This window comes from Taudactylus pleione, unplaced genomic scaffold (genome assembly GCF_031769625.1).
Source record: "Taudactylus pleione unplaced genomic scaffold, aTauple2 ptg000064l, whole genome shotgun sequence".
Classification (NCBI taxonomy): Eukaryota; Metazoa; Chordata; class Amphibia; order Anura; family Myobatrachidae; genus Taudactylus; species Taudactylus pleione.
Genome location: NW_028284466.1, coordinates 4,719,103 through 4,735,162, shown reverse-complemented (window position 1 = coordinate 4,735,162; position 16,060 = coordinate 4,719,103). Strand labels below are relative to the sequence as shown.

At 45.9% G+C, this 16,060-nt stretch overlaps 1 protein-coding gene across 3 annotated transcripts in view; it reads right to left on the bottom strand.

Moving 5' to 3' along the window:
* FHL1 (four and a half LIM domains 1) overlaps positions 1-16,060 on the bottom strand; it is an 82,110-nt gene that overhangs the window by 32,597 nt on the left and 33,453 nt on the right. Inside the window, exon 1 of one of the 3 annotated variants that reach the window (XM_088465763.1) lies at positions 2,023-2,115. The exons of the other annotated variants lie outside the window; for them this stretch is intronic. The gene's annotated coding sequence lies outside the window, so the exon portion shown is untranslated. Of the gene's footprint in view, positions 1-2,022; positions 2,116-16,060 lie in introns of those variants that run through there. 3 annotated transcript variants of the gene reach the window in all.

Sequence of the window (16,060 nt, the reverse complement as noted above, 5' to 3'; positions counted from 1 at the left end):
TCTCTACTGCGGGGGGCGGGGGAAGGTGGAATACTACTGGGGGCACCACAAGGGGGGGATTACTAGGGGGGGAATACTACTGGGGACACTACAGGGGGTAATACTACTGGAGGCACTACAGGGGGGGGAAATACTACTGGGGCACTACATGGGGGGATTACTAGGGGGGAATACTACTGGGGACACTAGAGGGGGAAATACTACTGGGGGCACTACAAGGGGGGGATTACTACTGGGGACACTACAGGGGGTAATACTACTGGAGGCAATACAGGGGGGGAATACTACTGGGGGCACTACAAGGGGGGGGGAAATACTACTGGAGGCACTACATGGGGGGGGGAAATACTACTGGGAGCACTACATGGGGGATTTACTAGGAGGGGGGAATACTACTGGGGACACTAGAGGGGGAAATACTACTGGGGGCACTACAAGGGGGGGATTACTAGGGGGGGAATACTACTGGAGGCACTACAGGGGGGAATACTACTGGGGGCACTACAAGGGGAGGATTACTACTGGGGGGCACTACAAGGGGTGGATTACCACTGGGGACACTACAAGAGGGGGGACTACTACTAGGGGCACTACAAGGGGGGGGGGGCCACTACTGGGGGCACTATATAAAGGGCACTGCATAGGGGGACTACTACTAGGGGCACTATATAAGAGGAATACTACTGGGGGCACAAGGGGCCCTGCACAGGGGGGGGACCACTACCGGTGGCACTGTAAAAGGAGCATTGCACAGGGGGGCGCCAAAAAATATACTTGCTTACCAAAAAATTTGGGCTAGGGCCGGCCCTGGGCATACCACCTGGGTGGGTTAGGCTTAGGGTGCGGGGAGGGGGGGTTAGGTTTAGGCACCCATGGGGGGGGAGGTTAGGGTTAGGCACTAGGGGGGGGGGTTAGGCACCACCCCGGGAGGGTTAGGTTTAGGGTGCGGGAAGGCGGGGGTTAGGTTTACGCACCCATGGGGGGTTAGGCATTAGGGGGGGAGGTTAGGCACCCCTAAGGGAGGGTTAGGGTTAAGGGGGGGGGAGAGGGGAGGGTTAGGGTACTTACCTCGAGGTGTCAGGATTTCGACCTGCCTGCAGCAGGCGGGTTTTGAAGAAGACAGAAAAAAGGGTATAGATATGTCCCTGTCTAACGCTGAAGACACACACACACACACTATATATTTTATATATATATATATATATATATATATATAAATATATATATATATAGCCATGGCCAAAAGTTTTGAGAAAGACACAAGTATTGGTTTTCACAAAGTTTGCTGCTTCAGTGTTTTTAGACCTCTTTGTTAGATGTTACTATGGTATACTGGAAGTCAAATTACAAGCATTTCATAAGTGTCAAAGGCTTCTATTGACAATTACATTGTTTATGCAGAGAGTCAATATTTGCAGTGTTGAGCCTTCTTTTTCAAGACATCTGCTATTCGCCCTGGCATGCTATCAACTTTTCGGCCACATACTGACTGATGGCCGCCCATTCTTGTCTAATTAATGCTTGGAGTTTGTCAGAATTTGTGGGTTTTTGTTTGTCCACCCGCCTCTTGAGGACTGACCACAAGTTCTTAATGGGATTAACGTCTGGGGAGTTTCCTGGCCATGGACCCAAAATTTCAATTTTTTTGATCCCCAAGCCACATATTTATCACTTTTGCCTTATGGCAAGGTGCTCCATCATGCTGGAAAAGGCATTGTTCATCACCAAACTGTTCTTGGATGGTTGGGGGAAGTTGCTCTTGGAGGATGTTTTGGTACCATTATTTATTCACAGCTGTGTTCTTAGGCAAAATTGTGAGTGATCCCACTCCCTTGGCTGAGGAAGCAACCCCACACATGAATGGGCTCAGGATGCTTTACTGTTGGCATGACACAGGACTGATGCTAGCGCTCACCTTTCCTTCTCCGGACAAGCGTTTTTCCAGATGCCCCAAACAATCTGAAAGGGGACTCATCAGAGAAAATAACTTTACCCCAATCAACAGCAGTCCAATCCCTGTACCTTTTGTAGAATATCAGTCTGTCCCTGATGTTTGTCCTGGAGAGAAGTGGCTTCTTTGCTGCTCTTCGTGACATCAGGCCATCCTCCAAAAGTCTACGTCCTGTGTCATGCCAACAGTAAAGCATCCTGAGACCATTCGTGTGGGGGGTTGTTTCTCAGCCAAGGGAGTGGGATTACTCACAATTTTACCTAAGAACACAGTCATGAATAAACAATGGTACCAAAACATCCTCCAAGAGCAACTTCTCCCAACCAAGAACAGTTTGGTAATGAGCAATGCCTTTTTCAGCATGATGGAGCACCTTGCCATAAGGAAAAAGTGATAACTAAGTGGCTCGGGGAACAGAACATCGAAATTTTGGGTCCATAGCCAGGAAACGCCCCAGACCTTAATCCCATTGAGAACTTGTGGTCAATCCTTAAGAGGCGGGTGGACAAACAAAAACCCACAAATTTTGACAAACTCCAAGATAAGAATGGACGGCTATCAGTCAGTATGTGGCCCAGAATTTGATTGACAGCATGCCATGGCGAATTGCAGAGGTCTTGAAAAAGAAGGGTCAACACTGCAAATATTGACTCTTTGCATAAACTTAATGTAATTGTCAATAAAAGCCTTTGACACTTATGAAATTATTTACTGTTATGCTGGTTATTTTTAATAATTTTTTTTTACGATTTTTTGCACAATTTTATTGCTATATTGAATAAAGGGATTATATTTAATTTTCAAACCTTCAGCATTGTGTTATAATTGATACTTTCTACTATTTGCACAATCGTAATCAGATGAAGTTACTGAGAGTTTGGAAGAAGCACTGCGCAGATTACTATGATCTGTGCAGGCTTTGCTCTTTTTAACCACTTGAATAGCTAATATTTATTGCAAAAATGTCCGCAAAATTATGTAAATAGCAGCTTTATAAACCTGACTTAAGATCAATTTTTTTTTTACAGAAATGCAAAAACAAGTTTAAATAGCTATTATTCTATAATGTGATAATTAAGAATAAATCTACAATCTTGTAGACATTTAAAAAAAAAAATTATAGTTGGAAAAAAAAAAACAACAACACTCAACTATCAAATCTCTGCTCTCTATAACAATAGCTGTCAGTCCTCTAATTCTCCTCACAAACCTCAGAGTGAAAGAGGAAGTGGATAGCCTACAGTATTTATGCATTTTGTGCTAATGTCAATTGACAGGCGTTTACACACCAATTGAAGCCCCAGGAAATGAATCAGCTGAATGCCTTCTAAAACACAGTGGTTTCAATAGAAACCGCCGTCAAATAGAACACGCCATGGCGGATTGTCATTTAGAAACCGCCGGGGTTCAGTTTAGACATCAAAACAGACTTTTAGTAAATGCTATCAATCTGAAATTGAATTACGGCGGTTTCTAAATTACATCAAAACCGCCTATTAGTAAATTTAGCCCTAAGCCTCTTATTCATATAATACATAAGCAGACGCTCATCATTACGAGTGTTCAAAAACAAAAAAAAAGCACATTAAAGTTTTTTTTTAATTTTCATTTGTGTTTGAAAATCTGCTGTGTTGTGTGCATGTCCATGCAAAACCGTTCAGCAAGTTCCATCATTCAGATTTTGGCCTGTTTGGAGGACGCACACTAATTTGTGGACAGTGATGCAAGCAGTTCCCTCTGAGTGATCATCAACAAACATACAACATTCCAGCGACACTTTTGGAACCTAATCAGCCCTGCTCTAACAGCTACGCCTTTGTACAATATTAACAAAGCACAAACTTATGGGAGCTCACATCCACATCTGTGTTGGATGTCAATGTTTCAACAGATTATTAAATGCTGAAGGATCCTGTACCTATCTAACGCTCGGATGGTGGTATCCCGCCCGTCATTATTCCTTACCATACAGCCATCACATGCAGTCCTGTCCTCAATTAAATAATAATACAAATGGTCACACCGAAAATACTTTGTGCTATTGGAAGATTGTCTTCTGTCCTTACCTAATATGGGCTATACTTCTACGGCTCGATTCCCCGTTATGCTGACACCGATCAAAACGAACCATGATCAGCGATCCACTGGGGAAATTCAACATGTTAAAAATCCCTGACTCAACATTCAGAATTCGGGAATTGAGATTGTCCAATATGTTGGATTTCTCTGATCCCCCGAACCCGGCTTTGGCAGAACGGGGAATTGCCCCGATAGCAGGTAGATGAATAGGCCCCATAATGCTCAATTTGTGGCCTTCTGCTCTCCTCCCATGAGCTTAACTCTATTTCTTTCTCTATTTTCCAACCAGGAGATAAATGGACATTAGAACAATCTAATGAGTCTTTTCTGTGTCTTTAATTGTTACCACAGAAGGCGATATGTCGGTGATAAGTCACAGGGAATGGAAGAAAATACTAGAGATGTGCGCCGACCCCCGTGTTTTGGTTTTGGATCTGGATCTCCCCTGGTTTTGGATCTGAATCTGGTTTTGGATTTTTTTCCTCCGTGTTTTGTTTTCGTGTTTTGTTTTTGGATCTGGATGTTTTTCAAAAAATCATAAAAACAGCTAAAACCACATAATTTGGGCCTGTTTTTGTTCCTATAGTATTATTAACCTTAATAACAATGATTTTCAGGCATTTATAGGCATATTTAACCACCTCACAGCTCACAATATTGATTTCACTATTTTTCACCAATACAGGCCAAAGGCTGCAGCGAGCTGGCTGGCTAAAGTAAGCAACAGAGCAGCGGCACAAACACATGGCAGTTTAAAAAAATATCAGACATCTATGAAACGTTGCCACACAGCAGTGGCAGACAGGATGGCAGTTTAATAAACTATAATAATGTCAGTCGGCAATGACCCAAATTGTGCCAAATGTAAAGGAAAGAGGTGCAAGATGGAATTATCCCTCCCACCCACTCTTATGTGGGATATTAAAAAGGACATGCACAGTTTAACAAACCAATCACTTTAGCGACTAGGTCTGACACTTTCGTGGCTGAACTGCTTGGTTTGTTTGGGCCCCCACAAAACATTTTTTGGAGGAGGTTGATGATGAGGGTGTTGGTGGTGGAGATTGCATGTTATGGTCCAAACTGCTGGTAGCTGATACTGGACAAGGTCTGTTTAATAGTCAATTGTTTTTTTAAATTACTTTCGATCACGAATGAGGATGTAGATGATGATGCAGGTGTTGGTGTTGGAGATCGAAGGTGCTTGGATCTCACAGAGAGGGAGCAGGTAGGTGACACTGGACTTGTTACGTTTTGAGTTTAGGAACTGGGCAACGTACACTTTGATATTTGATGAATGCGCTCCAAGTGACGTAACAAGGAGGAGGTTCCTAGGTGGTTTAGGTCCCTCCCTCTACTCACTCTTGCATGGCAACGGGCACATATGGCTTGACAACTGTTGTCCGGATCGGGATGGAAATAATTCCACACGTGAGAAGTAGATTTTTTTGTCTTTTGTCCCTGCATGACAACAATGGGCTTTGGCTTTTTCAAACCATGGGCAACAGCTGTTGCCTCACTTACACAAAGGACATCCTCAGCATCAACATCCTCATCACCAACACCAACGTCTTCATCATCAACATCCTCATCATAATTAGCGCCTTCATCCACCAAATATCCTCCTCCTCCATGTGCAATTCCACAGAAGCATCCTCAATGACTACGTGTGCAAGATGTTGACTGCCCTTCCCCACATTTACAGAGGGCACACAAATGTTGGAACTTGGAGGATCCTCCAGTACACTAATATTTAGGTCGGGCTCACACATGGCAACCGCAGACACACTTGCACTCTCCTCAGGGATTTGTGATTTCGATTTCTCAGGGCACACAGTTGGTTTTTCCAGAGCTGTCTTAACAACTTTCACATTTTTAATTGGACCACCACCACTACTACTACAAGCAGAAGGGCTATCAGAAGAATCAGCATTCTTCTTCATAAAGTAAGAAGTCCAAGGCCTTATCCTTTCCTTGCCACTTCGTGTAGTGAATGGCATATTGCCAATTTTTTGTTTATCTAAAGTCAAATATTCTTTCAATTTTTTTTTCTTAATTTCAGTAAAACCTGCTTTACTATTACTACCATATTGATGGCGTGACTTAAGCCCTGGGGCAGAGGAAGTTGACAGCCTTGCACTGCTGCCGGCAGCTACAACATGTGGTTCTTGGCCTTGCTCTCCTGTCATGTGACAGCCCTCCATAATTTTTCTGCAGTCTAGAAGCAGTGTCACAATCACCAATAGTGTAGCCAAGGTGCGGTTACAAAATTAACACACATGCAGTCGTGAGCACACACAAAATATTAGAAAAAACGACAAATGATTTATATTTTTTGTCAGCTCCAGAAGACCTTGGCCCCAGAGTAACGATTGATCACGACTGGAGTCTGTCAGCACAAGGTTGCAACTTGCGTTGCTGGCTGGATCTTGTCCACTAATGGGGTTAAGCCGAAAACCCACCCACACAAACAAGATAAAAATATGACACTTTAATTGTATTATTTTTTTTTAAGAACAATTGGAGTCTGTCAGCACAAGGTTGCAACTTGCATTACTTTCCGGATCTTGTCCACTACTACGGTTAAGCCAAAAACCCACCCACACAAACAAGAAAAAAATATGACACTTTAATTGTTTTTTTTTTTGGATTGAACACAACTGTAGTCGCTGGATCTTGTGCGCTAATGTGGTTAAGCCTAACACCCACGCACACACAGAAGAAAAATATATAAGACAGTGACACTTGTATTGTTTCTTTTTTGATTGAACACGACTGTAGTCGCTGGATCTTGTGCACTACTGTGGTAACACCCACGCACACACAGAAGAAAAATATATAAGACAGTGACACTTTAATTGTTTTTTTTTGGATTTAACATGACTGTAGTCGCTTGATCTTGTGCGCTAATGTGGTTAAGCCTAACACCCACGCACACACAGAAGAAAAAAATCTATAAGACAGTGACACTTTTATTGTTTTTTTTTTTATTGAACAACTGGAGTCGGGCAGCACAAGGTTGGCTCTTGTGCACTACTGTGGTTAAGCCTAACACGCATGCACACACAGAAAAATATAAAAATACACTTTTTTTTTTTGGAGTCCAGAGATGGACACAGCACAAGCCCAGGACACAGCAGACAGCCCAGATGGATCACCAGACAGCACAGTGACAGCACCGTGACCAAAGACCAGAATGGATCAGCACAGACAGCACAGTGATAGTGACAGCACCGTGACCAGAGAGACCAGAATGGTTCAGCAGACAGCACAATGACAGTGACAGCACTGTGACCAAAGACCAGAATGGATCAGCAGTCACCAGTCCAGGACAGAGTAGATAGCACCAGCACCTCTCCCAGCCCTACACTACCCACCCTCCCTGTTCACTTTACACAGCCGGAGTGGAAATGTCTGTCGCGTGGTCCCTTATATACTAAGTTGATCATAGAGACGAAAGCTCGTGAACCGCGAGATTTCCATCTCTATGGTTTTGCCTCAGTTTCGAGAACCGAGTAAGGCGGGAACCTCCGTGCCTGCTTGGATTCGACTTGGTTATGCTAAATTCGGGTGGCCTCGGTTCTCTGAGAACCAAACCCGCTCATCTCTAGAAAATACACTCTTAACCAGTTAACTGGCAGCATCGCATGTGATGCGTCCACAGCTAACAGTGTTTCAGCTGGCAAGGTCGCATCACATGCGACCACGTCGCCCCGCTGCTTCCCCCGGTTTTTCCGGAGGAGATCCGTTCTGACACCCTGGACCCTCTAGGAGTGATGCGATAGTCTGTTTAATATATTATTAAAAATAATTTTTAAACTTAATTAAAAAATCAACAATTTCTGAGCAGTTTACTGGGAAAAACAATTGTCAGTTAAGTGTTTAAGGGCAAGTGCAAGTCATCAGCCATTTATGACTGATTACACTTGGCTGAGATAAAAAGAGTCTACTTGCTTTTTGATGACATAAGCCCTACCGCATGTACTGTATGCACATGGCTACTCTTGCTGCAAAGAACATATAAAAAAAAGGCAGGTCTGTGTTATCTAAAGGTGCCTATATACGTGCATATCAACCTATCTCCTGAACTTATCAGATCTGGCCACACAGAAAGATCCAACTGTTTGTCACCCAGGACCAGTGGCGTAACTAGGACGGGGTGAGCAGGGCATGTGCCCTAGGCACCGTGGCAGGCCCAGCAGGGCAACGTATCAGGAAGCTGCCGTTAGAAGAAGCGTTCCTCGGAAATTTAGCCTCCTGCTCTGCGAGTCCTGGCATCTCCTCTCTGCGTCTGATCACATCTCCCCTTCAGTCATATTCACATTTCAAAATACAGTCATAGTTGGGACTCGAACCTGTCACTTCACGCTTTGCAGTCAAACAGCTTACCAATGGTGCCATCAGTTATTACAAAGGAAGACTATTAATCTAAAATCCAGTCATACCTAGGATTCGAACTTAGCACCTCATGCTTTGCAGCCAGTCACCTTACCAATGGAGCTATCTGCTACTACAACGATATCCAGTGAATTCTGACTATATCAAGCTACTACATTCTCCTTAATTTAAAATACCTGGGATCCAAACTGGAATGGAAAGGAATGTTCCCAAAGTGACCAGAAACGGTGGCGCTTCATGTTGACATGCCCCCATTTTCCAGTGGTCACGCCCATTTTGGCACACGCAGCACCGGCGTGCGCACACAGTGAGGGGGAGCCATTTTTGTAATCTTGCCCCGGACACCAAAGGCCCTAGTTAAGCCTCTGCCCAGGACCAGAGATCACTCAGATCCCACAATGATTGTCCAACCAATATGCAGTCAGCAAGTCGACAATGACTATATAGACAGCCATAATGTTGACACTGGTTAGAGGATCCAATTCCCTATACAAATGCACGACTGGACAATTGTTATCTTAGTGCATTCGCTCCTTTGCCATCGCTGGGACTGGTTGCCATATACTTTTTATTGTTGTTGCAGTCCACTTGGGGAATCCTCCATACCATCTGGAATATAGAGGCTACTGGTGTCCACTTCCAGCATCAGCATCTGTGGTCCAGGCAGACTCCCGCAGGTGGATACACGGGCGGCGTGCAATTGCAGCCGTTGCTCCTCTCTTTACAGCACGGGGGATGTACAGGACTGCCTATTCCCGCACAGCATATTGAGTGCTGACTACTAACCTTAATGGAGAGTGGCGAGTATACTGTACAAGTTTTCATTTTTCCATTTGTATTTTCAAATGTGACTTAAAACCAGGAGCGATATATTATGAATATATGGACTGAATCCTTTTAAAAGCACAGTGTTATTCACGTATTAGACTTGGAGATCTCCATAGAGTTATTGTGATCATTATAGTTGTTTTATTGGTTGTATGTATTTTTTTATATGCGGCATTTGTTGGTATTTATGTACCGTATATACTCGAGTATAAGCCGAGTTTTTCAGCACAAAAAATATGCTGAAAAAGTACCCCCTCGGCTTATACTCGAGTCAAGTGTAGCGCTGGCAGCTGCGTGTTTGGTGTAATCAGCAGCCGCTGACAGTCTGTCAGACTCTCAGCGGCTGCTGCTGCTCCCACTGCGGGAGCCATCTTCCGGCTCCCGCAGTGGGTGATGGGAGACACGTCGTCATGACGACGTCTCTCCCATGCAAAGCTGCCGGAGGAGCGGACAGCGGCGGGACCAGGAGCGGGAGTTTAAGGTAAGTGTTTTGTTTTTTTTCATTCTTTTCACGTCTCTCTCTACTAGGGGGGGGGACTACAGGGGGATCTACCAGGGGGCGATGACTACAGGGGGCACTACCAGGGGGCATTATCAGGGGGCACTACCAAGGGGCATTATCAGGGGACGATTACTACAGGGGGCACTAAAAGGGGGGATTACCACTGGGGGAACTACAAGGGGGGGATTACTACAGGGGGCACTACCAGGGGGGGATTACTACAGAGGGGGATTACTACAGGGGGCACTAAAAGGGGGGATTACTACAGGGGGCACTAAAAGGGGGGATTACTACAGGGGGCACTAAAAGGGGGGGATTACCACTGGGGGAACTACCAGGGGAGGATTACTACAGGGGGCACTACCAGTGGGGGATTACTACAGGGGGCACTAAAAAGGGGGATTACTACTGGGGGTACTACCAGGGGGGGATTACTACTGGAGGCACTGAAAAGGGGGATTACCACTGGGGGCACTACCAGGAGGGATTACTACTGGGGGCACAACCAGCTGCTGCCATTTCCCACACTAGGCTTATACTCGAGTCAGTAAGTTTTCCCAGTTTTTTTGGGTAAAAGTAGGTACCTCGGCTTATATTCGGGTCGACTTATACTCGAGTATATACGGTATGTGTTATATGTCTTAATATTAATGTTTACAATATGGCTAGTCATATTCTAGTCTGAATAAATATACATTGCATATAAAATTATACTAATAAATTTATATATATTTTTTAGTGAACATCAGACCCCCTGATTATTCTATTTTTATTTAATAATAAATGGTGTCTTATTAGCGCAAATAGACCTCTCTTTTTGTATGGTTATAATGTTGACATTCTTTATGTCAAGCTCAGAATGGTACATGTAGACATAATGAACATGTCAACATGCCGTTCCTGTCAACATAATGTAGTTGACAGTATGATTGTTAACATTTTGAACGTTGACAAATCATACTCAACCCATCCAACCACATTTTCCAGCTGCCTTCATCAACATCAGAAAGATGTAAATCTGAACCCATGGTCTTTTTGGGCCCATACCAGCTGCGATTTATGGTTAAATAAGTTTTAAATGATCTAACAAGCAGCAGAATTGCAACAATTTTCAGGATTGTCAGCCAGTTTGTACCCGAGAGCTGCTATTACCGCACATCTACATACATATATGATATGGTTCTCCTTTCTATACTCTATCACTTAGTGGGATAAAAACCAGTGAACATAATAACGTATAGAAATATCTGCAGAGAGGGCCTCTAGTTTCAGATGGAACCCAAGAACCATTATTTGCCCAATTCCAATAAATTTTCTATATTTCTTATTGGCCCCAAAATAACAAGAGAATGTAAAAATAAATGGAACATATTTATAAAGGCAGGCTCTAAATGACATGCCGTGTATATACATTTAGCGTTGTACGAGTATATAATCATTGATAGGCAGGTGCGTGGGTGGGATCGGTATGAAATACTGCCGGAGGCATGGTTCAAGTCCCGACGCCGGAAGACCAGCACCAGTGAAGATCCCAACAGCAGCTAAGGTAAGTACTAACTAACCTAATCCTAACCCTCCCTTAGGGGTGCCTAACACTAACCTCCCCCCAAGTGCCTAACCCTATCCAGGCCCCCTGTAATTGCCTAAACCTAAGCCCCCCTTCCCCGCAGCCTAAACCTAAGTCTCCTGGTGGGGAGGTGCCTAACCCTAACCTCCCCCAGGGGGTGCCTAACCCTAATTTCCCCCTTCCCCTACCTTAACCCTCCCGGGGTGGTGCCTAACCCCAAGTCCCCCCCGGGAGCCGCTAACCCCCCCCCCCCCCGCGTGCGGCTGTCCGTGCCCGGCTTACCTTCGATCGGGCTGCCGGGCATCAGGCTCCCGGTGTAGGTAAAATGACAGGCATCGGGATTTCTACACCTGTCATTAAACCCTTGCCAGGATTAGACAGTAGGCATGCTGACGGTCGGCATTTAGACCGTCGGCATCGCGACTGCATACCGCGTGGGTGCATTAGGCTCCCAGTGGTAGGAAAGGTATAATATAAGAAATATTGTAAAATATGCACAACAATATTAAACATACGACTTACCTACTCTCCTGGAAAGTGCAGGAGACTCAATTTTTTGCGTAGTCATCAGCATCCCAGAAAAGTGAACGGATCTCCCACATCCCGCAGACTTTCTAGTGAAGTGGGCAGGATGGGGAGATAATACCGGGAATCTATGATCCATACAAGGGGTGTAACCTAATGATGTTAAGAGCCCAGCCCCGTCCCCAAAGTGGTCATTTGCATCTCCTCTCTGGGTCCAGGCTTCTCGAAGGGAGAAAAATTAAAAGTAGGCAAATGTGACATACTATTGTGAAATAAGTGAAAGCCAGTAAATCCATATTTATCACATCTCCGGTATATTATCACATAATATAACTAGATGACAAGGTCCGGTTCCCTGAGAACCCGACCCACCCGAACTTCGCGATCTGGACCGGGATCAGAGTCCGGCTCAGGTTTTCCCGCCTGACTCAGATCCGAAGACGAGGCAAAACGCCATCCTCCCGCTGTTGGATTCACGCGGGTTTTGGATATTATAAAAGGTACCAGGTCATCGGCGCCATTTCACTCCGGCTTTGGAGAGTGTAGTGAGCAGAGGGGTGCTGTGTCCATCCAGGGGGTGCTGTGTCTGTCCAGGGCAGGGGCTGCTGTGTCCATCAGGGGTTGCTGTGTCCATCCAGGGGCAGGGGCTGCTGTGTCCATCCAGGGGCTGCTGTCTCCATCCAGGGGCAGGGGCTGCTGTGTCCATCCAGGGGCAGGGGCTATTTTGTCCATCCAGGAGGGGTGCTTTGTCTGTCCAAGGGTGCCCAGTGTAAAAAAAAAAAAAAAATCTAATCATATATTTAAAAAAAAAAAATAGCATTTTTTTTTTGTGCGGTTCCCCAGTGTCCTATATTATTATTATTTTTTTTTTTACTGTGACGCTGCCGGTCAGACAGCAGTGTAATATTCATACACGTATTGTGATACTGTCAGGGGCTGCTGGGCCAATCTACAGGCAGTGGGGCTGCTGTGTCCATCCAAGGCAGGGGCTGCTGTGTCCATCCAGGGCAGGGGCTGCTGTGTCCATCCAGGGCAGGGGCTGCTGTGTCCATCCAGGGCAGGGGCTGCTGTGTCCATCCAGGGCAGGGGCTGCTGTGTCCATTCAAGGGTGCCCAGTGTAAAAAAAATAAATAAAAGCTAATAATACAATTTAAAAAAATATATACATTTTTTTATTGTGCTGTACCCCAGTGTACTATATATTTTTTAATTTTCTTTACTGTGCGGCTTCCGCTCAGACCGCAATGTAATATTCATACACGTATTGTGACACTATAAGTGGTAGCGCAGTGTATTCATAAAATATATTGTAACACTGTCAGTGGAAATGCAGTGGAATATTCAACACATATTGTGACACTGTAAGTGGAAACGCAGTGTATTCATAAAAAATATTGTGACACTAAGTGGAAACACAATAATACTGTAGGAATGAAAAAAAAAAATTATGTGATTTTAGCAGTTTTATCTATTTAAAAAAAAAAAAAAAAAAATACAGACCCAAAACCAAAACACACAATGGCGAAGGAGATACAGATCCAAAACCAAAACACGGGGATCGGGGCACATCCCTAAATATTACTGTGCCACCACATTAGGCCGTACTACACAATATAAAAGTCAGGGTCCCAGTCTATCCATTATTTTTCTTTTATTAAGTAGATTCATGCAGAGGCGTCACTAGGGTTGGTGTCACCCCCGGTGCTGTGCTGCACGGTGACACCCCCCCCCATCCAAAATAAAAATTCGGGACCAAGGTGATGATGCCACGCTCGATATTCTGTGTAGCAGTGCTTAAAGTGGACCAGGAGATGTGGTGGAACAACCCCCCATTCCTCAGCGATTTATCAATAAAAGGACAGCATGCGCCTTAGGCGTGTGGTGCAAAAAAGGGGCGTGTTCTCGAAAGAACGGGGCATTGTCATACAATACTATCCCAAATTCAAATTACTCCACACAGTAGCACAATCTTATCCACATTACACCGCACATAGTGCCCCTGATTCACATTACACCATAAAGTAGTGTCCCTTATTTATGTTCTGGCACACAGTAGTGCCCATTTTACACAATGACCACATTATTGAACCTTATACACAATGCCCACAGTAGTGCCCCTTATACAATGCCCACAGTAGTAGTGCTCCTTATTCAATGCCACCTGTGGTAGTGCCCCTTATGCAATGCCCCCTGTAGCTGTGCCCATTATGCAGTTACCCCTTTAGTAGTGCCCCTTTGTGCACTGCCCCCTGTATTATACCCCTTTATGCAATGCCCCTGTATTATAGCCCTTTATGAAATGCCTCCTGTATTAAAGTCCCTTACGCTGTGCTCCTTATGCAGTGCCCCCAGTAGTGCTCCAATACCCCCAGGAGCTCCTCTTATGCAGTGCCCCCAGTAGTGCCTCCAGACAGTAGTGCCCTTATACTGTACCCCCAGTAGAGCTCTTATGCAGTGCCACTTTTACAATACCCCCAGGAGCTCCCCTTATGCAGTGTCCCCAGTAGTGCCCTTATACAGTACCCCCAGTAGTGCTCTTATGCAATGCCCCCAGTAGTGACCCTTATACAATGCCCGGCCCCAGGAGCTCCTCTTATGCAGTGCCCCCAGACAGTAGTGCCCTTATACTGTGTCTTCATACAGTACCCCCAGTGGTGCCCCTATGCAGAGTCCTTATACTGTGGTCCCATACAGTGCCCCCAGACAGTAGTGCCCTTATACTGTGCCCCCAGTAACGCCCCTTATGCTGTGCCCCCTCCCCTGTGCAATAGTACTTACCTCTCTTCACAATGTCCGGGCGCGCATCTTCCTCTCCTTCTCCGGTGTGCCGCATGTGTGATGAAGTCACCGCAGCCGGCAGGGCTGCCATCAGGAATTGTGGGGCCCAGTACAGATGAAACAGGCAGGGCCCCCGGCTTCCGAATCGTTTGACTCAGATATTTAATGGAGTGCAGGCACCTGGAGCAAGAACATGCACCTCATAGCAGGGTTATAGACAACCCTTTAAAGGGGGAGAAAAAGCCTGTAATTTATGTGGCGATGATCATGGTCATGCTTCCATTTGTCTGGGCTACTTCTGATCGCAGCCACCAGTCTTGGGGAGGGGGGGGGGGGGGGAGTACTTTTTGGGATGAGGGTGTCAGCAAGGTCAGAAAAAGGGAGGTGGTGATAGAAGTACCTGGGGAAGGGTGGAGCAGAGACCCACTTGGTGTGGGGTTGGGGAGGGGGCAGAGGCTCACTTGGGGTGGGGTGGGGGCGGAGGCACACTTGGGGTGGGGAGGGGGCAGAGGCTCACTTGGTGTGGGGTGGGGGCAGAGGCACACTTGGGGAAGGAAGCAAAGAGCACACTGTGTAGAAGCCCCATGTCACGTAGTGGGGAGCTGTATAGAGGCACTAACTATGTAGAATCACCTCATTACAATACTCAATAGGAACATAGCATTTAAGGGCCCCCCTATGTATCACTAGTAAGGGTAATTAGGGCCTCATTTCTCAGTAAGTCTGTGGTTATATCCAGGTGCCCATTTATTACAGGGTTTACAGTTTGAGTAGCTGCACAATTACTGATGCTGCTATTACACAGAGCCTCAACCCCTCCATGTACAGCGCTGTGTAATAGTAGTATATAGTAATATATAGTCCCCCCTTCCTGACATGTTATAATAATGAACTGCGTAAACAGGCTCAGTCAGTGGTGACCCGGTATGGAGGGACTGGTACCCGATAGCAGCAGTCCGTCTCAGGTATCCCTCTTCCCTCCATGTTCCCGGCTGGGAGGAGCTGCAGAAATGAAAAGCTGCTCCTTCCACATTGATTGGGGAGAAGGCGGTGTGAGGATGAGAGATGAGAGGAGCAGGTAACACTGACACCGTGTGCGGAGTTTCCCCTAGAGCAGGGGAGGAGGAGTTGGGGGCGGGCAACAGGACGAGCCTGGCAGTCAGCCGAGATAACAATATCCTATTGGTGGTTACCTAGGGTGTCCCGGGGCATGCAACTACCGTGCTCCTAGTCCCTTCTGCCCTGAGTGTATGAGTGACAAGGGGCCCGCAGCGCTGCTAATTCAAACAGGAAACTGCTTCCTACTCAATGTATGTGCGGTGCGGGCCCCCACCTAGCCCGGTACATCAGCACTGGTTTTCCCCCCCTGATGGCGGCCGGCGTCCAGAGCCACACACAGGCCACACCCGCGGGTGTGTGCGCGCTGCTCTTT